Source organism: Canis lupus, chromosome 22, assembly GCF_003254725.2.
Source record: "Canis lupus dingo isolate Sandy chromosome 22, ASM325472v2, whole genome shotgun sequence".
NCBI classification, from domain to species: Eukaryota; Metazoa; Chordata; class Mammalia; order Carnivora; family Canidae; genus Canis; species Canis lupus.
In genome coordinates, this window is record NC_064264.1 from 989272 (window position 1) to 1012237 (window position 22966).

Consider the following 22966-nt stretch of genomic DNA (forward strand, 5'->3'; position numbering starts at 1 on the left):
CAACTCCTCCTTGAACTCTCCTGGATCATCCTAGTAGGACATGGGTTCTTATTCCTCCAAACTCATATAAAACATATTTTGTGCTACTGCGCTGCTGTTATCACACACCATATTATAGCAAAGCTCTTGGTGTCCCTGTAACCAGCCTCAGCTTGCTGAGGGCAGGGATGGTTTTAAACATATTAGTATATTGCACAGCAACTACAATTCTAAAACTTCTTTGACCCTACTAGAACTTCCGTTGTCTCTACCACCTTTTCACACTGCCCCTGTCTCTTACTTCTGTGGCTTATGATTCTCTGCTTAATTTGTATAATCATTTGGTCGTACGTACGTGCCCTCAGTTCCCTTCTTTTCTTTTCCTTTGGTTGCTGCAGACAGAACTCCATTCTTGGTCCAGACCACCTCTCTGCCTATTGCACATCTCCATATGAGTTCCGAAGGTAGCCTAAGAACAACACATAGCCATGCAAATCTCACTTCAATTCATGGCTCCCAATCTCAAGGGACCTTCATGTTACCCGTTAGCACTACTTCATTTCCTAGACCTGCAATATCCAGTGATAGCCATTGGCTGCACAAGGCCATTGAGCACTTGAATATGGCTAGTCTGAACTAAGATAGGGTTGAAAAGGTAAAATGCACACTGACTTTTAGAAACTTAACACCAGAAAAAAGAATGTAAAAGATCTCAATGTTTTTACACTGATACATGCTGAAATGATAATACTTTGAATATATTTGGTGAAATAAAATATATATCATTACAATTAATTTTACTAGTTTTATTTTACCCTTTTAAGGTGATTACTAGAAAGTCTGAAATTCCATACATGGCTTGCATTGTATTTCTATGGATAACGACATTCTAGAAAATTCACTAGACAATTCAATGCTGTGCTTGACAATTTACTGTCTCAGGAAGGTTGTTCCACACATTTTCACACTTGTCCCTTCTCCATTCTCCTCATTCGCAGGGGATGGCCTTGTTTACCATTGTATAGGGAAAATAAAAGCCTCAAGAACATGTTCATCTTCACCATATACCCTGAGATCAACTATATACCCTGAGTTCCTCCTTTGTTATAAGAAAGACATGTCCTACTGCTACCCAAAGCTCACTGACCACGTAGGGACTGGACCATGTTTCCTCTCAATTATTTGAGCTCTTCCCTCTTGAACTCATTCCTTTGCTTGCAGTATCAATTTTTGCTTCTGAATAGGAGCATTTCTATCGGCAGGCTATTATCTTATAATATCTCCCCCAATGTTTAAAAAAACAATTCCCCCAGCTACTACTTTATTTCTCTCCTCCCCGTATGAGCAAAATTCATTGCAATTGTCCCACTTAGTAGTCTACAGTTCTTTTGTTCCAATTTCCTTCTGAATCCACCCTACCAAAAATGTTCTTGTCACGACTCTCATAAATGTTTTCTTGGTTTAAATGAAGGCCTTTGGAGAATAGAAAACTATAAGATACTTCTTGCATACAAAGCACAGGACTGTGAGGATCAAGGTTTTCACATCTAAAAATTCCCTCCAACAGCCAAGCCAGCACCATTTCCCATTGTCCTTCATGCACCAGTGACTTCCCACTGATAAATTCAATGGTAAATTCTCAATCCTCATCTTACTTGATCTATCAACAGCTTTTGGCACAGCTGACTACTCCCTCTTGAGTCATTTTCTTATTTTGATTTTCAGATCAGCAGACTTTCATGGTTTTACTTCACTAAGTCACTCACAGAATTGTTTCTTATTTTTTCCACATCGCCCATATCCATATTGACTTTTTAATTTTAGAGTTCTTCAGTCTTGGTCTTGGCCCTTTTTCTGTATTATACTTAGTCCACAGTCATGTGATTTTAAATACCAGTGATTCACCAATGATACCAAGACATGTGTCTTTTACTCTAAACTCCAGATTCCTGTAGTCAAATCACCACCAGAGTACCTCTGCTTGAATGTTTGAAAGGCTTTTTCAATTCCAGAACAGAATTCTTGATCCTCAAATCTGCTTCTCCTCCATCTTCAAACTCTTATTGGGTGGTGGCTTAGATCCCTCCAGACATATAGGCAAAAAGATCATTGAAATAATCCCTGACTCTTCTTCTTTTTTTAAGATTTTATTTATTTATTCTCGAGAGACACACAGAGAGAGGCAGAGACACAGGTAGAGGCAGAAGCAGGCTCCCTGTGGGGAGCCCAATGTGGGACTTTTTCCCAGGACCTCAGGATCATGACCTGAGTCGAAGGCAGATGCTCAATCACTGAGCCACCCAGGTGTCTTCATCCTTAACTCTTCTATTACCCTCACATATAGCCACTCAACCAGCAAATCCTAATGGCTCAACCTTCAAAATATATCCCCAATCATATTACTTCTCACCACTTCCATAGCCATTACCCTAGTCCTATTCCCACCTGGAGTACTGCAGTACCTTCCTAAATGGTCACACCACTTTACTGCCCTCTCCTTAGTCTCTATCAGCCACAGTAATACAAATCGACTGATTACTCCTCTACTCTCAATCCACCAATGGCTTCCTGTTTTACTCAGAATAAAATTCAAATTGTCTCTGACCCATCTCCTACCACACTTCTACTCTAACAACATCAATCTCTCTGCTGTTCTCACCTCTTCAAACATAACTAGTTTTGTGTTTGATCTTTGTGTTACTCTTTCCTCTGCCTGAAAGACTCCTCTCTCATCTGCTTCAAGTAGGTCTCCTCTCCAGTGCCCCTCATTAAAGAGGCCCTCTCTCACCCTTATCAAACTTAGCATCCCTGTCACTGTCTTACCCCTTTTCCTTGCTCTGTTGTCTTCATAAGGACATCTTGTAATGGCAAATTTATGTGTTTATTGACTATTGTAGTGGATTGAATGGTGGCCCCCAAAGGGTATGTCCATGTCCTGATCAATAGAATATGTGAATATTACTGTATATCCCCAAAAGGTGAATATGATCTTAGATAGTAACAAAGGTGAGTACATTACAGATCATGAGATTAAATTTTTTCTGAGGTTATCTGAGTGGACCCTAAATGCCATGAGAAATGGCATTTTACTGAGTGATTTGATCCCTCCAGTGTTCTTGAAGTCTTATATCTTTCAGTAACTATCTAAACTCAAAGCAAAAAGTTAAAAAGGACAATTTTAAGGCTTAAATTATTCAGAAAATTTTGGTTAAGTGTTGGGTTAAAAATAGTCATGTAGCTATTATTCAATAAATGCTCATTGTAACAATGATGGGGCCCGTCTAAGTCACCCTGAAGAGTAGTCCTTTGCTCCTCAGCTTTTCCTTACAGCCCTTTTCCTCTTCTCTTTTACCTGAAGTGCTACGTAAGTGTCTGTTTAAAAAGGCACATTTTAAACTTTATGATTGTGGGCTATCTTCTTCCATAGCTATATCATCATCATCATCATCATCATCATCATCATCATCATCATCAACAACAACAACAACAATAATCTTAATAAAAATTCCCACATTTTTGTGGCTCCAGCAATGTTTGGAGAGATTTGGGCATCTTGGAGTTAGGCTATAGTTGTTTGTTGTTTAAGACCATCTAGTGCCTTGAGCAGTATGTGATTCTTGGGTAAGGACAGGTTCTGGATGTCTCTTCAAAATGTTGAGAAAAAGTTGAGTCAGCTGATATTTTCTCTGTTGGCTTTCCTTGGATAATTCTAGACTCATGTTTCAGTGCTCCATAACAGTGGATTTCTGGATGGTGGAAACACATTTGTTTATGGAGTAAAAATAGGGCCATACTGGGAACTTCCTAAGCAGGGGTGGACAAACAATGACAAGATGGTACCTACACACCTTTTATTCCCTTAGATGGTCTCCTCACTGCCTTCTCTACTTCTCTGAAAGTTCCACGAGCTGCCTGATCAATCTCCTCCTACATCTTTTGACTGCATATCTCAGGCTGACATAGAAACTATCTTTAGGTTCCTTTGGCTGTGTTCCATTTTCTTTTGCCTCTTCAGAATCAGTTCTTTTCCCCCGTAGAAGTGCTCTCTCACTCTTCTAACTGGTATGGTTTCTTCCCAAAGTAGATTAATTTTCTTGGTTTAAATGAAGGCCTTTGGAGAGTAGAAAACTGTAAGATACTTCTTGCATACAAGGCACAGGACTGTGAGGATCAAGGTTTTCACATCTAAAAATTCCCTCCAACAGCCAGCACCATTTTCCATTGTCCTTCATGCTCCAGTGCCAGATACTTATGTAATAAATCTATCTGAGAGAAGTATAAATTCCTTGGACCCATGAGTTTCAAGACACATTTAATTCAGCAGAACTTCAAATAAGAAGTGTTCCATATAATCTGAGTAACCGCATCAAGGATCCCAGTATTCCGTTCTACAGCCAAAAAATTTACCACAGTCCTGGTTGCACTTAAATACACAGAAGAACCGAAGGTCTGGGCTGTTAGAGCCCTGGCATGTGTTCCCAGAGAGCTAACCTTTGTCCGAAGTGACTTGTTTACTGCTATGCTCAATATAAGTGATATTTAAAGCTGAGCCATAGTTTATAAGTTTCTCTTCTTCTAGACAAGCTCATATCTGAGCTTTGTCATAAGTCAAGAGACACTTTCAAGGTTGGCAGAAATTTTTCCATTGCAGAAGTAACACTAATTGTTTCCTTTGCCTGGGTGAAGACTTTGATAATCATTATGGCTTCATTTTCCTTTTTCCTTAAAAAAGCATTAGGAAGCGTCTGTGGAGCATAGTGTCTGGTACAGAAGTAAATTCACAGTGATCCTAGAAACAAGTCACAGAAAACCATGTTGACTTAAGTTTGATTCAAAGAGAAAAAAAGAAGTTCTACAGAATCTGCTTCTGTTTCCTGCATGTGTCACTGTAGCTCTGAATGTAGCGTAAGAGTACAGGATATACTTGGAACGATCTGATGTGTGCATTTGTGTGTGTGTGTGTGTGTGACTGGGTTAGTGGGAAGGCAAGGAAGTACACTTGAGGCAAGTTAATCAAATGAATTTGGTTCCTTGCTGATTTGCATAAATGAAAAATACAGTGATTCTCATACATGAAGTGGTTCATGTCACCCTGATAGTTTGGGTGGTGCTGATGTGGTATGGTGTCAGAGAATTCCTTGGTGGTGTGGGGAACCCCTCCCCGCCAAACATACACACATATTGGAATTGGTGCTCAGAATTGTGTAATTTCTCTTGCACTTTTGCTTAATTAAATTTAAATGGTTGCTATGTTCCCTATATTATTCTGTATTATGAAGTTCTGCATTCTATACAGCCACTTTAACAATACTTTCTGTTCTCAAAACCACATTTTTGAGTTTTTTTATAAAAAGGTATTTTTGCTATTTAGTAGTATCAGGAGCTATAAAGTCAATGGGGCCGGAATTACTGTTATGAAGTTGCATTGTTTTGCTCCTGTTCTCAAGGCCTGCTTCAACATTAAGTCACAAAACATTCATAAACTCACATGCAGCCTAAGTGGGCCTGTGGGCAGTTTATTTTAAATTTATTCAACTTGAGTCTAACTCTGTGCAAAACATCATCTGTTCTAGTTGCAAACTGTAGCTGTTCCACTATTCCAAAATGTTTTGATGACTGAACCTGCTCAGTGAGTTGATCTGGTTAGTATGGGAATAACTAAAAAATAATTGACAACAAATCCAATCACGGTCAGTAAGAGTGTTTATGTATGAGTGTATGTGTAGTTTTCTAAATCAATATGCACATAATTTTTCTCATTTTCCTTTACTCATTTCAGTAGGCTAAAAAGAACTTTAAGTGGAGACATTTCTCTATTAGCAATGGGAAACCAATAAAAAAAGAAATTCCAGAGTGATGTCCAGTTCTAAGCAACGGTTACATATCTAACACGTTCCCAAATGAAATTTTTGAGCATTAATTATTACATCACATTTCCCCAAGGTCCCTTAGCTACAGGTTTTTAAACTGTTTATTACAAATAAAATGAGCTCCTGGGAAAATGAGAGGCCCCTAGCAAATCAGTATCACTAGTGAAGAAAAGAATTTGCCAAATAGCTCGGGTGTTTTTATATGTATCCAGGTAACTCTTTGTCTATGCATCTATTTATTTGTTAATCTTTTACTTTGAAATAATTATAGACCTATAGGTTATATTCATAGCTTACCCAGAGACTATAGATTCATAGGAAGCTGCAAAATAAAGCACCTGGGTTTTTGTGAACTCTTCACCCAACTTTCCCCTGTGATGCCATCTTACATGACTGTGGTACAACAGCAAAACTAGGAAACTGCCATTGGTACGATAGTGCTAAAAAGATTACAGAACGTACTCAGTTTATACATATACTCCTGTGTGTGTGTGTGCAGTTCTATGCAATTTGATTCTGTTATAAATTTCTGTCACCATCATCACAATCAAGATACAGAGCTGTTCCATCACTCTCTTGGGCTACCCTTTTATAGTTGAATCCACCCTCTCCACCCACCATATCTCTGTCCTCTGACAATCACTTATCTATTCTCCAACTCTATAATTTTGCCTCTCAAGAATCTTATAAAAATGGAATCATACAGTATGTCATCTTTTGAGACTGGCTTTTTATACTAAACATAATGTCCCTGAGACCCATCCAAACTGTTGCATGTACCAATAGTTTGTTCCTTTAAATTACTGAACAGCATTCCATTTGTATTTATTTTTAATATTGATTTTTGCCACAGTACATTCCAAAAATGGGATGTAAGGGCTCGCTAAGATAGATGCAGTACAGCAAAATAAAAATATGCAAGGAGAAAATCAGAATCAGGAATAAAAAATTAATATGCTCATGGATTGGAAGAATTATTATCATTAAAATGTCCATATTGGCCAAAGCAATCTACAGATTCAATGTAGTCCCTAGAACAAATAATCCTAAAATCTGCAGGAAGCCATTAAAAAACTCAAATGGCCAAAGCAATCTTGAGAAAGAAACACAAAGCTGAAGGTATCAAAATCCCAGATTGTGATATAGAGATACAGAGATATAGAAATCAAAACAGTATGGTATTAGCACAGAAGTAGATAGATCAACAGAACACAATTGATACCTGAAAAATAAACCCATGCCTATATGGCCAATTAATATATGATAAAGGAGGCAAGAATATACAATGTGAAAAGACAGTCTTCTCAGTAAGTATCCAAAATATATAAAGAACATATACAACTAAAAAAAAAAAAAAAAACCTGATTAAAAAGTGGGAAGAGAACCTGAATAGAGATACTTCCAGAGAAGACATCCAGATGGCCAACAGACACATGAAAAGATGTTCAACATCACTCATCATCAGAGAAATGCAAATTGAAACCACAATGAGATATCTCTTACAGCTATCAGAATGGCCAGTGTCCAAAAGATAAGAAATAACAAGTGTTGGCGAGAATGTGGAGAAAAGGGAACCCTCATGCACTATTGGTGGGAGTGTAAATTATTGCAAGCACTGTGGAAAACAGTATGGAGATTCCTCAAAGAATTAAAACTAGAAATACTATATGATCTAATAATTCCTCTACTGGGTATTTACTCAAAGAAAATGAAAACATGAATTCAAAAAGAAATACGTACCCCTGTGTTTATTGCAGCATTATTTATAAGAGCCAAGATATAGAAGAAACCCAAGTGTCTATTCATGGATGAATGGATAAAGAAAATGTGGTGTCTATGTATATACACAATGGGCTATTACTTGGCCATAAAAAAGAAGAAATCTTGCCATTTGTGACACCGTGGATGGCCCTAGAGAGTATTATGCTAAGTGAGGTAAGTTGATCAGAGAGAGACAAATACCAGATGCTTTCACTTAAATGTAAAATATAAAAAACAAAACAAATGAACATACGTACAAACAGACTCTCAAATACGAAGAGCAAAGTGGTGGTTGCCAGATGGAGGGGGGTGGGGGGATGGGTAAAATAGATAAAGGGCATTAAGAGGTACAACCTTCTAGTTATAAGCTATGAGAATGGAAAGAAGAGCATAGGAAATATAGTCAATAATACTGTAATAATTTTGAGCTGTGACAGACGGTGATCATACTTACGCTAGCATCATGGTGAACTTTGAATCATGCACAGAATTGTTAAATCAATACGCCGTACACCTGAAACTGTATGTCAATTATATTTCAGTAATAAACTTACAATTTTACAAGAAAATTAGTACGAAGGCAGGACTGCGTAAGGTAAGCACGCAAAATGCATGTAAACGGTTGCCAGACCATGTGGCTTTCAGCTTCCCGGCCGCCACTGTGGAGAAACAGCCGGTTATGCAGCTCATAGTCTAAAGATGCAGGCAAACAAGTTTCTCAGGGTCGGCTTGGCCACTCCCACTCCTCCAGCTGGAAGGAAGATTCTTTCCCAGGGAGTCCGTCAGGCGACTGTGGCCAGCAGACACTGAATTTAGAAATAAGTTAAGATTCCATCAAAGGATGCGTGTTAATAGCACAAGGAATTTTCTCGCACGATTCAAGAATCTGATCACCCAGCTTTCTCACTCCGCGACCTCAGGGCAGTAAGACTGCAGCTATTCTGTTCTGTGTTCAGAAAAAGCCCTCCGTGTGATTGGATGTGAACTGAAAAGCCGTTATGCTCTCCTCTGAAATCCAGGGTCATTTCCCTTCCCTGGAGGTGCAGAGGAGAGTCCCAAATCATGGTCTGGGTGCCCAGGGTGGATGGTTTCATGGGACCCAGAGAGGGTGTCCGCCACATTTACACACTGAGAGAGTTCACATAACCAGGGCTTCCAGCTTCTTTTGAGACACCGAGGTGGAAACACTGCCCATGCCTTCTGCCCTCCCCACCAACCCCCTCCCGGTCTCCTGCCTTTCAGGGTTGCTCCCTCCTTCCAAGAGGCGAGTGCTTTACATTTTCCCACGGTCAACCCTCAGCCTGCTTCTTTCATTTAATTTATGAGGTTGGCTCCAGAGCTTGCAACTTCTGGTCTAGACAGTGTTGAGTGTTCACCTTATGTTGCTGGGGCCGTGTTACGGGCACTGTAGGCCGTGGGCCCTTCCTTGGGCTGGCAGACTGGCCTTACTACGTCATGCAAGGGGTCTAGAGACCACAAGCCCGGGATTCTCATGAGACAGTCGACAGAGGTCAGTAACTGGGCGACTTTACATCAATGTTTATAGTAGAGTCTAGTTTGAAGCTGACTCAATCTTTTCCTTTATTAACAAAAAATATCTCCCATTATTCACTTGTTATTCACGACGTGCCAGAAACTATGTGCATGGTTTTTAAAAAAATTGTATTTATTTGAGAAGAGATAGGGAGAGACAGAGAGAGCATGAGTGGGGAGGAGGCATGGGGTGGGGGGAGGGAGATGCAGACTTTCCCCTGAGTAGGGAGCCTGACATGGGGCTCGATCCCAGGATCCCGAGATCATGACCTGAGCCGAGGGCAGACACTTAACCGACTGAGCCACCCAGGTGCCCCGAAACTATGTGTATGTTATAAGCACCTCGTTTAGTTATCACTTAAAAGCCTGCAAAAATAGTATTACTATTCTCATTTTAAAGATGGGGAAACTGAGGCTCAGAGAGGTGTAGGAACTTGCCCAAAGTCCTGCTGAAAGCAGTGTTGACACTAAGATAGAAACCTTTTCCTGCCTGGTTCCAATGCTTATGGTCTTCCGACCATGTCATATTGTTTTGCTCATAATGATCCATGGTTAACTTTTCTCCCTCCTCACAAGAGGGCGTAGGAGAGATGACATGGCTTCTTCTGTCTCCCTGAAGTAAAGATAGAAGCCAGGAATCAAAGTAAGAAGTAGACAGTGCCAGGTGTCAGAAAACATGAGTTCTAGCTCTGACTCTAGGGCTGACTTGTAGAGTGACTGTTGATATGTTCCCATAGCTTTTGGCTTTTCAATCTTGTCTGCACAAGGGGATGATAATCACTCCATTTCATTTTATTTTTTTAAGATTTTATTTATTTATTAATGAGAGACACACACACACAGAGAGGTGCAGAGACACAGGCAGAGGGAGAGGCAGGCTCCATGCAGGGAGTCCCATGTGGGACTCGATCCCGGGTCTCCAGGATCACGCCTTGGGCTGAAGGTGGTGCTAAACTGTTGAGCTACCCAGGCTGCCCTAATCACTCCATTTTAGATCCCACTGACACCAAGCATGGATTAGCTGGGATGAGTAGGACCAAAGGCCTTTGAAAAGCCAGCTGTGATTTATTTATATATGTGAGGTATGATTATTCATTATTATTAGTTTGTTGTAATTACAACAACAACCTAATTTGTGGGAATATACATCGTATCAATAAATATTCATTTACTAAATATCACATAATTTATATGAATAAATTAAAACCGAATTCAGTCACCATATTCATTCTCTCAAAAATATTAGCGGATGATTGGATGGTTGGATGGATGGATGGATCCAATGGATGGGGGGATGGATGGAGAATCTGGGTTGCTCAGTGTTCCATCAACGTCAGGCCTAGCTTTTTTTTTTTTTTCTTTTTTTTTAGGCCTAGCTTTTTCTAGGCTGAGTCTAAATTGGGTTGTAGAGGAGATCGAAGGACTCTTGGAGTCAAAAGTGTTTGAAAACACTTTCTTGTTTTCAAAATTAATTCTTAAATGAAAGAGCTTTGTAAAATCCATATAATGCTCCTATCTGGAAATTCTGCTAAGTTGGTAAATCCTGGGTGACAAAAATGACTGCCATCACAATCCTCATCAAAATCGTTAGAGTGAAAGTGTTTTCTTTTCTTGGGCTGGTAGAATGAATTTCCACATGTGGACCACTCTCCCAAAACCCATATGACACATATCATGAACTAAATATTTCCAAGTGTGGCTCTGTCATTTTAAGTGATTTCCCACGTTTTCACTTCACAAGAGACCTCTTAAAATATTATAGTGGTGACAATGACCTTGCTCAAATAGATGCAGAGCCAGCCTTTTACATTTCTAATGCTTTTTTCTGGAGTTTAAATTCAATGGTAAAATACTGCCTGTTTGATCTTACCAGGTGTGGCTGGTAATACTTTGCTAATTTAAAAGCTTTCCATGTTGAGGCTCTATTCAATTTAAAAATACATATTGCTTAAAATGCCATTTTTGTGTTTGTGTTATTCTAGCCATGGAATATAAAAGCTCAGGCTCTTAAGTCGGTATTTCAAAGATCAAAATATGGCATTTGCAATTTCACTGTAAAATAGGTAAGAATGCCTTTATAGACAGAAATACCTTGGAGAAAATGTATTTCAACCTAATCAGAGGGAAATTTGGTGTAATTTATATAAAGTAAGTATATCATGGAAAATAAATGGAACTTACATAAAATAATGTGTATTATCTCATAAGATGGCTGAGCCATAAAACGTAGCACTTGTTTATTTTACCAAAATTCCAGAATCACCACTTTAATATTTAAACTAAAGATTACTATTATTTACCTTAAAATGTTTATATATTGGATATAAAAAATTTCCAAAGAAATTACAGAGACATTTTAGTCATTTAAAGAAAGAATATTTAAACTCTTACTTATCCTTCTTCCTGAGGTTAACAACATTTTTGGTAAAACCCAGATGCAGGGATCCCTGGGTGGCGCAGCGGTTTGGCGCCTGCCTTTGGCCCAGGGCGCGATCCTGGAGACCCTGGATCGAATCCCATATCAGGCTCCCGATGCATGGAGCCTGCTTCTCTCTCTGCCTCTCTCTCTCTCTCTCTCTCTCTGTGACTATCATAAGTAAATAAATAAAAATTAAAAAAAAAAAAAAACCCAGATGCATAAATTTAAGTGTGTATTTTACCTGACCCAGCTATCACATCATCATACTGAAGAGTTCTGATATCTGTAGATGACTCAGGGAAAAGGAGAATAATTTACATCATTTTTATCTTTTCAGAGAATTTGCATATTAAACTTAGAACAGAAGTTTTCATTTTAGACATATTGTTTTTCCATTCATTCTATAGCTTCTATTACATTCCTATCCAGCTTTTCCTCATTACTCTAAATATCTAGATTTATCGACAAAGTAGATTTATGCACATAAAACTAAATATAACTGTTCAGATGTGTCAACAAGTTGCACTCTGAACCCCAACTGTGGTTGATTGAGAGGCATCTTTTACTCAGTAGACTGAAATTTATGCCTTTCTACTGATGTGACTTGTGGTTTGGTCTGTGCTAGGCCTCAGGACCTTCATAACTGTCTTTCTTATGATTATTCAGGAGTAAGCTGTTGCTTTTGCATGGTCTTTCTTGCCCTTTACCCTACATCTCTATGTATGGACTAAAACTCATTTTTGAAACATTAACCACACACACGCGTGCACGCCCCCGCCCCCAAATGGATTCGGCAAACGGAGCATAGCATCAGCTGCCATGGGGGCTGGAAGGATGTCAGACTCCATCCACCCCACAATTTCAACAAGACTTTCTCAGAACGATAAATGGGCTAAGCCCACAGGGGTGCCTCAGATCTGGTTTCCAGAGCCCATCCCCGTGCCATTCTCCACATTATCAGGTTGGCTTCACGGTTATTTCTTTACATCACTTTTCAAATAGCATTTCTAGTGAAAACAGGATTCTGCTACTGAAAAAAAAAAGGGACAGAATAAATACTGTAAATTAATAAAACCCAAACCACTGACAAACACCAGCTTTCTTTGTCTTACAGATTTTTGAACCCAAGCCTAGGGAATTTAAGTGACTTTTCAGAGAGGACGGAGACGGATCCAGCTCTTGTGAGCCCCAATCCAGCCTTCCCTCTGGTAGACCCTATAACCCAAGCCCGTCAGGCTGTCAAGGTGGCTAGTCTCTCCTCACTCAGCGCAGCTTCCTGGCCCCAAGCTGGTGGTGGAAAAGCTGGCCACGGGCAGAAGGGAGCATTAATGTTAACCCCGTCGGATGGGTCCATTTTCTCCCTGGGCCTGACCACAGGGGTCTTTGCTGGGAAATTTTGGTAGATGAGCAGATTTCCCTCTCAGAAACGCCAACCATTACAATCCTTTCTGGGACAGAAGTTTCCGAACAATTATTAGCATTTCTGTTAAACAGGAGTCCTATGTAAAGGCCAGAACTCATGGGGCTCGCCCAGCATAGCCACGCGTCCACGGAGGCCTGCGGACTCAACGCGCGAAGCCTGATGTAGGGTCCACTTCCCCTCGGTGTTCCTCCTCCGTGCACATCTCTGGTTACTTCTTCTAGCTGCTGTCTCTGGGTCCTTAACATTCAGTTTCTGCCTTCACTCCTCCCATCTGCCTCTCCTCTTTCTGTTCAGATGCCTCCGATAAAGGACCAAAAGCAGGGACTTAGTCTACTACGATCGTGGCAACAAGTTTCTGGGGCCTTGACAAAAAAGAACAGAGCACCCCCTGGCAGGTGCTTCCAGCTGCCACACATCTATGCACACACACACACACATACTCACCCTCACACACCTTCCTGTATGAAACCACCAGGAAGTCCATGTCTATCACGGGTACCACAAGTTATCCTAAAAATGTTCAGATCCATTTTCATAGTCATACTACTTTAAAAATTCATTTTCTCAGGTCCAGTCATTAAAAAGAAAACATCTTGATTTAAGTTCTTTGGACTTCCACTGGACTTTAAAGATTTAAAATTTGGGGGGTGTTTAATATACATTTTGCCTTACCTCTACATAAACTAAAAAATTCACGACAGTTGAATCCCCCAAGCTCCCTTCAAACACGTATAAATTGCTGAGATATGGGGGAATGATGGATGACCATGAAAGGGCCAGGTGTGGGCAGCACGCAAGCAAACACCTTCCCTTCCTATAGCACTTGGCACTAGAAGGAGTTCTTTGCGGCCTTTCCCTCACGTAGTGATGTCCAGATGCCAGTCATGGCCTGGGGCCAGTTGTTGACACGGTCTTCAACTTCCAGTAGTGAAACGAGAAGGATCAGGAAAATAGATTGAGTGGTCTCATATAGTTAAATGTATTCGGTGAGAGGCTCCGTCTTTCGTTTTGAGATTTTTTATGCTTGCTTTTCTTGCCTTTCTCTTTCGGTATTAAAGTGTTCATTTCTTAATAAAAAGTGAGGGTTATAGATGATAGAAATATTCAGTTTTGTTTAAATGACCTTTCTTTACAAAATTAAAAGATGGAAACTCGGTATTGGTTTTAAAACCAATTTTAAATCCCCATGAAATTTAGTCTGGAAAATATTGCTCTAAGTCTGGGTCAAATCCCCAGACCAGGAGTGAATGCCTACAACCACTGAAATTCTTAAGAGAATTTTTTTTAAGGAGAACTTCTATTTCAGAAAGTATAGAGAAGGAGGATCGAGAAGGACCCATTACCCTACTCTACTCCCTCTTCCCAACATCCATAGAAGTGTAGGTCTTCTTGAAATGTGAAATAGAAAATGGGTAGGATTAGAAAAAAAAATGCTGCTCCAAAACATTATGAGAAAGTTGTCTCCATTGTTGATGTGTTTCTTGTGTTGGCTGGCTCGAAGGATCACAAAGTGTGACACTGTCACAAACAGTCCCCAACGTGTTTATTTTCTCCTGACAAATACTATAAATTTTCTTCTTGTAGTGAACAAACATTGTTTATGCAGCTGTGCTTTCTTAAGTGAAAACTGACTTTCTACCCAATGTATCTTTGTTTTAAAGACACTTAAAGAGAGCTCTCTCCTGGCATTTGGGGAGGACTTTTCAAGTAAGACCACCTAATTAGGAACAATCACTGTGCATTAGATCCACCAGAAAGAAAGAAAGAAAAAAAAACTTGGCCTCGTTAAGTGTTTCCATCTTGGGTTACAGACCTCATCTAAAGCGGCTTCTCCCTCGGCCCGCGTAGTCTTTGCTGTGGGGACTGAAGGTAAGAGCCAGTGCTGGCTGGCCGGCTGAGATCTAGAACAAACCCACAGGAAATCTCGGCCCCTCTCCTCTGAGACCGGCTGAGATTATTTTACTTCATTTAACTAACCAGATGATAGGTTGACTGATGGGGTCATTATGTCCAGTGCAAGCAATTTTAGAATGAAAATTATGCAACAGGATAGACCGCAGCTCAATTTTTATCACCCCAAATGCATGCTGTGTTCCTAATGTGATTGCCTTTGGGCCAAAACTGAAAGAAATGTTCAGTCTCAAGGTGCCTATATTTTCTGAAATAGATTGAGTGAAACCTCTGTCTCTCTCTCTCTTTTTTATTCAACATGCAAGTGAATTTCTTAGGTTTTACTTTTAAAATATTGGATACAAGATAAAAACTGCAGTGATTAATATTTCCTTCGGGGCCAGCAGTTGGCAAGGAAAAGTCACCAAGTTTTATCTGTCCGTCAAGTCGTTACTATCATTTTCATGCTTGGGTCAGTCAGTCGAGTAAGGGGGGAAGCTTCCTGACATGCAGAATTGCCTGGGAAACTGGAAATTGATTTTTTTTTTTTTAATGTCCTCACAGAAAGGACATTTTGCTTAAGTGCCTCCTAATTGCAAATGCACCTCCAGATACTGTAGTAGTTTCTCTTTGTGGCTTTTGTATTTCCCTTGTTGTTCCTATTGACTTTTCTTTTCTTTCTTTATTTTTTGTTTTGAAATGAAGAAAGAATTTGAATTTTATGATTTGATAGAAAAGCTCAGTTTGCAAAGAATATCAGCAATTTCTCATTTGAATACCTCATGCTATTCCCAGTTGCTAGAGCTTAACCTTTGACTCCTAAACCCAACTTGTAAATCAGTCACTCCTATCCATCCCAAATTGCCTCCTTTTCCTGGAGTTTTTATCTTTTGTCATCCCTACCTACTCACTAGCAAGACCTTGTAGCCGGGGGCTTGCCTTTCCACTTCTTCACTCTGCACACGGATAGTGGGTGCCTACTATGTGCCAGACACTGCTCTTGGTACCGGAGATACAGTTGCGTACAAGCCGAGGTGCATCCCTGTTCTAATACCAATCACGTTCACGTTACAATTCCTCTGGAAATATTCTCACCTTTCATGGACGCCCCCCAACCTCATATAAATGTATATATTTAAATATAAAATGATTCTATCACAGAAATACTAAATTAAGGAGGAAAAAAATCTACATAAATCTAGCACAAAAACATTTAGTACATTAGGATCTCTCTGCATTGACCAAAAACCAACCAACCAAAGGAGCAAAAAACAAAACAAGTCAAAAAACCAATTTCTTGGAATATCATCCGAGAACTTCTAATTTTAATATACAGAGTGAAGTGAGCATTTTCTCATTCGTGTCTCAGAAAAACCACCCAAAAAGCATAAAGGAAAGCAAGAAAAAACAGTAACGCAAACCTATCCTTTATAAATCTAGGAAACAACAGAGACCCCCCAAAACAAAAATGACTTGCAAAATCAGTGAAGGTTGAACAGAAACATAGCAAGCTCCCCAGTGAGGGTGTCCGTGGAAGCCGAGCACAGAAAACGCTGTAAGAGTTTGTAAGGGACACACACTGAAATGTAAACCCAGCTTTTTACAACAGGGGCCAGCAAACTTTCTCTTAAACAGCCAAATAGTAAATATTTTAGGCTTTGTAGACATATGGTCTCTGTCTCAACTACTCAACTCTGCCACTGTGGAGCTCAGACAGCCATGGATAGTATGTGAACACACGGGCATGGCCAAGTTTCAACAAAACTTTATAAAAATGGGCAGCTGGCTTGAGGGATGCTGTTTGCTGATCCTTGTTTTATAGTAATAAAAGTATATCAGCTAGAGTGAGAGCTCCTTTGGTCTGGATCTCAAGGAGGTGAGGTGTCTAGAAAGAAGGAGAAGAGATGGAGCTGCATGAAAAGTTGTACAAAAAAGCCATCCTTGCTGAAAGCCATCTACTGGTGTGCCAGCATGGAGGAAAGTGGCTTTGCTTTATAAATGCTCCAAATCTGCTGGTATCAATTGGCTGGACAAAGTGAAAGTCTAAAATAACCCACTTTTTCATAAGAAAAACTTGCTGGTTGGAACATGGCCCACACCTCTCTCTCTCACAGAAGACTTTTGAAAATAGCTGATTCAGAAAAACTTGCTTTCTTCCAATGTGGTTAATCAAAAAGGAATCAACTCAGGATCTATAAAAAGATACTAAGAGAAGGGGGGTGGGAAGCAGGAGGAAAAAAGGAAAACTAAATGAGGCTCAAGAAATACTAATGAGAGAGATGAAAATTGTGACCAAATATACTCCTGATTATTTAAAACCAAGTGAGCAATCACCTATGTGCAATTTCATGGGAAACAACAACAAAGCAGCAGAAGTGGACTATACATGCAGCGCCAGAATTAAGGGAAGATAGGAGAAATATCTCAGGATGCAGGTCGAGTGCAGCTTGGAAGCTGCACAAAGGTTGGTCACTGATGAAAGCATAGCTAGGGATGGGGAAGACAGGACCAGAAAAAAAGGAGTACAAAGAATCAACACATAAGAAGTTAAAGGGATGATGTGATGATATGGAATATGGTTTCAAAATAAATTAAATCTATACATAATCGATGTCCCTAAAGAAGAAAACCAAAATAATAGACACCATTCTAAGGAGTAATACACAAAAATAATCAATACAAAACATTATTAAACAAGACCCAGTAGCACATTAGAAAACTAACACACCATGACCAAGTGTGATTTATTCCAGGGAGGCAAGGATAGTTCAATATTAGAAAACCTATTAATTTGTTTTCACCATACTGAGATTAAAAGTTAGCTTCTAAGATACCAAGAGGCATTTGATACAAAACCCAACATCTTTCTTCTTTTTTTAAAAAAACTACCAGTAAAATGGCAGTTGATACTTCCTTAACATAATTAAATACATTTATCTCAAGCCAAAGCCTAGTATCATGTTAAGTGAGAAACCTCAGAACTATTCATATTAAACTCGGGAACAGGACAAGGATGTTTCCTATCACAACTACTAGTAAACACTAACCTAGAGATTCTGGCCAATTCAATTACATAAAAGAAAGAAAGAAAATGTATACAATTTAGAAAAGAAAGAGACAAATCATACTTGTTTGTAGATTATAAGATTTAGTATTGAATTACAATAGAAAGCAACCCCACTGAAAAATATTAACAAAAAATAGTGGAATGTAGTTAGGCCCCTGATTACAAAATTAATAGATAAAATCATCATCCTTCATATGTTAAAATAAAATAAGTATTAATAGAATAAAAACTTTCCTTTTAATAGCAATATGACTAGAAAATATTTAGAAATAAGTTTATAGGATGTGGAAGATCTATATGAAGAAACTTTCACCGTGCTATTCATGAACACAAAAAAGCTCTAGCCTGAATGTAAAGACATACAAAATTCTTGGCAAGGGAAACTCAATATCTTGCAGCTTTCATCTCTCTCCAAATTAATGTAAACATTTAATACAGTTACTATAACAATGGAATTTGAAATCTACATATGACTCTAAAGTTCATATAGGAAAATAAACAAGCAAGAATAACCAGGAAAATTCAGAAAAAAAAAAAAGAGAAGATACGTAGTACTAGTCCTACCAGATGCTAACATATAAAGGATATGATAAGTGTGGCATTTCACTTATTCTGATTCAGTTATTCTGCTGGATTGTCTTCCGTACAAAAGTAATATTGGATTATAACTTCACACCTTGCATCAAAATAATTTTCTGATGAATAAAAGATTTCTGTGTAAATAATAAAAATATTATTAAAATTATTATTGATTAAAATTATTAAAAGTGCTAGGACACTCCATGAGAAAGTTTTTACAAAAGTACTACAGTGGAGGAAATCTTTCGAAGTGTATCACAAAACTCAGAAGCCATATCAAACAAGACTGATAAATCTGACAACTTTGAAAGTAGAACTCGGCAAAACTTTGCAACTCCTAATTAGCACTTTCCAATCGAGATACAACACAGAATACCTTTGTGATTTTAAGTTTTCTAGTAGTTATGTCAAAAAAGTAAAAAGAAATGGGTGAAAGTAATTTTCATAGTTTATTACATTTAACTTGACTTTTCCAAAGTATTTTCATTCAATAGTCTATAATAAAATATTATAAATGAGATAATTTCTAATCTTTTTATTTTTATACTGATATATCTGATGTGTATTTTATAACCTATTGTACTTCGTAGTCAATGAGCCACATCAGGGGCTCAAGAGTCACATGTAGCTCTTGGCTATCATATTTGTCAGCATCGCAGTGAGTTAATTTCCTCCACATAGAAAATCTTTTTTTTTTCTTTTTTTTTCCACATAGAAAATCTTAACATAGAAAGAGATCTCAGGGCGTCTGGGGGGCTCAGGGGTTGAGCCTCTGCCTTGGGTTCTGGGATCCAGTCTGGCATCGGACTCCCCACAGGGAGCCAAGCCTGCTTCTCCCTCTGCCTGTGTCTCTGCCTCCCTCTGTGTGTCTCTCATGAATAAATAAATAAAACCTTAAAAAAAATTCTCATAAATCTGTAAGAAAAAGTCTAACAACTTAATTTTTAAAAGGACGGAACACTATTAATTAATTAAAAGAGAATTTCAAGTTAAAATACTGTTAGAAAATAATAGTCCACGGCCCCTGGCTGGCTCAGTAAAGCGTGTGACTTACTTGATCTCAGGGTTGTAAGATCGAGCCTCATGTTGGGTGTAGAGATCACTTAAAAAAAAAAAAAAAAAGAATAATATTCCATTTCGTCTCAGATTGGCAAAGATCAATAAATTTTGTAACATGCTGGGTCCATGAGGAAGAGGAGAATCAGCCATGTTGCACGTTGTTACAGGTTGACGGTAAGAGGGTAAGTCGGTGCAATCTCAGTGGAGGGAGGTTTGACCATAGGTATCGAAATGACCAGTGCATGTACCTTTGGCCTATCGACTCCAATTCCAGGATCTTTTCCTACAGATGGACTTGCAAATGTGACAAGATATTTATGTACCAATGATTTATTGAGATATTGTTTATAAATGTAAAAAATTTCAAAACTGCCTGGACGTTTATCAGTAGAGTACAGGTTAAACACATCATGGAATATTATAAATGAAACACTATGCTGTCAAAACTAAGAAGGAAGTGTTTCCTGGAATCACATGGGAGCCATTCCAGCTGTACGCTTACGTGATCGGGAGTCCCGCGTCGGGCTCCCTGCGTGGAGCCTGCTTCTCCCTCTGCCTGTGGCTCTGCCTCTCTCTCTGAGTCTCTCACGAACAAATAAATAAAATCTTTTTTTTCTTTTTTTTAAAAAAGGTAACTCACCTTTTTTTTTTAAGCACTTAAAAAAAGATTTTATTTATTTATTCGTGAGAATACACAGAGAGAGAGGCAGAGACACAGGCAGAGGGAGAAGCAGGCTCCATGCAGAGAGCCTGATGTGGGACTCGATCCCAGGACCCTGGGGTTGTGCCCTGAGCTGAAGGCAGGTACCCAACCGCCCCAAGAGTTACCTTTTATTGTATATTCTTTTATGGCTTTTAATTCCGTACCACTAATATGTATTTCCTGTTCAACCTTTATATAAAATATTTAAATCTATTAAAAGGAATTGAAGCAATCAGAATATTCACTGAAGCCATTCCACTCAATTTTGTGTGTCTACTGCAAGTGGAGGTTTTCAAATTTTTGGTTAACACTCACCTCAACATAGCAGTTTTAAGGCGACATCCTGTCCCCAAATGCAGGCCCTAACCCGAGTGACACAGTTTAGTCTCTGACAGTTACATTTTTTGGCTCTGGTTTTCTCAACAGTCCCGAACACCTGCTGTCCTGTTTACGCAGAGCCTTCTGTTCAGCGGGACCAAATGGCAGGTGCTTCCGAGTCAGAGTCTCCTCCGCCACTTGCTTCCCTGCCCTTACTGGGAGCTTCTGAGTGGGGAGCTGCCCCAGCTGGGCTTCCCAGTCGCCAGCAAGCACCCACATTTCTGAAGGAACGTTCTGGATTTGAAGGGTTTACAGTAAATATTTCCTGATGTATTTCCAGGAAAGGCGATGAGCTTGCACTGTTTTCAGGGTGCAGAGGCCCCCTTCCCGCGAGGAGGTCACCGCCCGCCCTCGGTGGCACTGGTCCAAGCCGGCCTTCCTTCCACCTCCAGCAGACAGCCAGGCACCTGCGACACCGCACCCGGCGTGGCTTGGCTTCGCAGGTGAGGTCATCACACCAATGGAAAATGGGGTTACAGTGGCCAATCTGAGTTTAAGGCATTTGGAAGGAAAAAAAATACATCCATTGGCAATTGAGGCGTCGTTGAAGGCACCTGGAGAGAGGCTGCCTGCATGTCCCACGTCCCTGTGAATCCCACCTCGAGCCCCCAAACCTGGTGTGGGCGAAGCGGTGGCACGTCCTGTCTGGGTTTGGGCAGACTCCCAAGGTCTGCGGCCCCAGAGCCCGGCGCTGGCCAGGGGGGCCCAGAATCCGCACACATCCCCCTGGGCCGGCGGGGCCTGCAATCCTGCCCGGCTTCGGTCCCGGGAAGCGCCCGCGTCTGGCGCCGGCTCCGTGTCCCGGTCTGGGCGGGAGGGGCTCAGGCTTCCGCGGGCGGCCAGTGGAGGTCAGTGTTGAGTCACCGATCCCGCGCCCCTGGCCGCAGGCCCTCCCGGGTTCCTGCCCTAGAGGAGGCGGGGAAGGGCAGCCCTGGGGCAGGACCCAGTGCCTGTGACCCAATGCAGGTGTGACCCTGTGTGCACTGTGACCCAGTGCAGGTGAGACCCAGGGAGGGTGTGACCCAGTAGGTGTGTGACCCAGAGCAGGTGGGACCCCGTGCACAATGTGACCCAGGGCGGGTGTGACCCTGTGTGTGCTATGACCCAGTGCAGGTGTGACCCCAGTGTGGGTGTGAGCCTGTGTGCACAGTGACCCAGTGCAGGTGTGACCCCCCTTGCACAATGTGACCCAGTGCAGGTGTGACCCTGTGTGCACTGTGACCCAGGGCAGGTGTGACCCAGTGGGTGTGACCCCGGGTGCACTGTGACCCAGTGGGTGCATGACCCCGTATGTACTGTGACCCTGTGTGCATTGTGACCCAGGGTGGATGTGATCCAGGGCAGGTGTGACCCCAGTGTGGGTGTGATTCTGTGTGCACTGTGACCCAGAGCAAGTGTGACCCCAGTGTGGGTGTGACCCAGTGGGTGTGTGACCCCGGGCACGTGTGAGCAGTCCCAGAGCACCAGGAGCCTCTGCCCAGGCCCAGTACCTGAGGCTTCTGGGATCGCCCCCAGCTCTGCGGCACGGTCTCCAGGCCCGTGGTGACCTGGCGGGGGCTCCCAGGGTGCTGGGTGGGGTGGGAGCTATTAATCCCCGCGGAGGACTTTGCAGGATGCCCGTTAGGCCACAGGCCATGCGACTCCCCCTCAAAACTCTGGTGGGCGAGGGGTAGGGTTTTTTTTTTTAAGATGTTATTTACTTATTCCTGAGAGACCCAGAGAGGGAGGCCGAGACCCAGGCGGGGGAGCAGCAGGCTCCTGCGGGGCGCCCGATGAGGGGCTCGACCCCAGGACCTGGGGTCACAGCCTGGGCCAGAGGCAGGCGCTGCACCCCTGGGCTCCCGGGCGCCCCATTTCTTTCAGAATAGCTGGGACAGCGGGGCTTTTACACGGCCGTGTTGGGCAGTGTCTTTCCACACTCAGGTGTTTATGGTTCTTGGAGGGCCCGTCGACCTTCTGCACCTGCCAGCAGGGCCTCGGGGCCGGGGGCTGCTCTTCTTCCCGAGCCCCAGCTCACAGTGCATCCGCGTGTCGCCGCCCCGAGGTTGCCGCGGTGGGCACCCCCCCCCCCCCCGACCTTCCCTGGCCGGTAACTGTCCCGCCTTATCAGGCCTCGCTCGGGGACTTCGACCTCCCCTGCCCCAGGCCAGAGTGTGGCACACGGCTGGGCTTCTGCACACATGAGAGTACTTATGCACACACGGCTGGGCTTGTGCACACATGAGAGTGCTTCTGCACACACCAGAGTGCTTTTGCACACATGGCTGGGTTTGTGCACACACAGCTGGGCTTGTGTACACACGGC

The 22966-nt window shown here is 41.4% G+C and overlaps 1 long non-coding RNA gene across 1 annotated transcript; it reads right to left on the reverse strand.

Annotated features, from left to right (window-relative positions):
- Positions 1-764: 764 nt before the first annotated feature.
- LOC125753358 (uncharacterized) lies at positions 765-21473 on the reverse strand. The gene is made up of 2 exons (XR_007404997.1): positions 20599-21473; positions 765-4768 (listed from the first exon to the last, which is right to left on the reverse strand). It is a non-coding gene; the product is annotated as an uncharacterized LOC125753358 (long non-coding RNA).
- Between the last annotated feature and the right edge of the window lie 1493 nt (positions 21474-22966).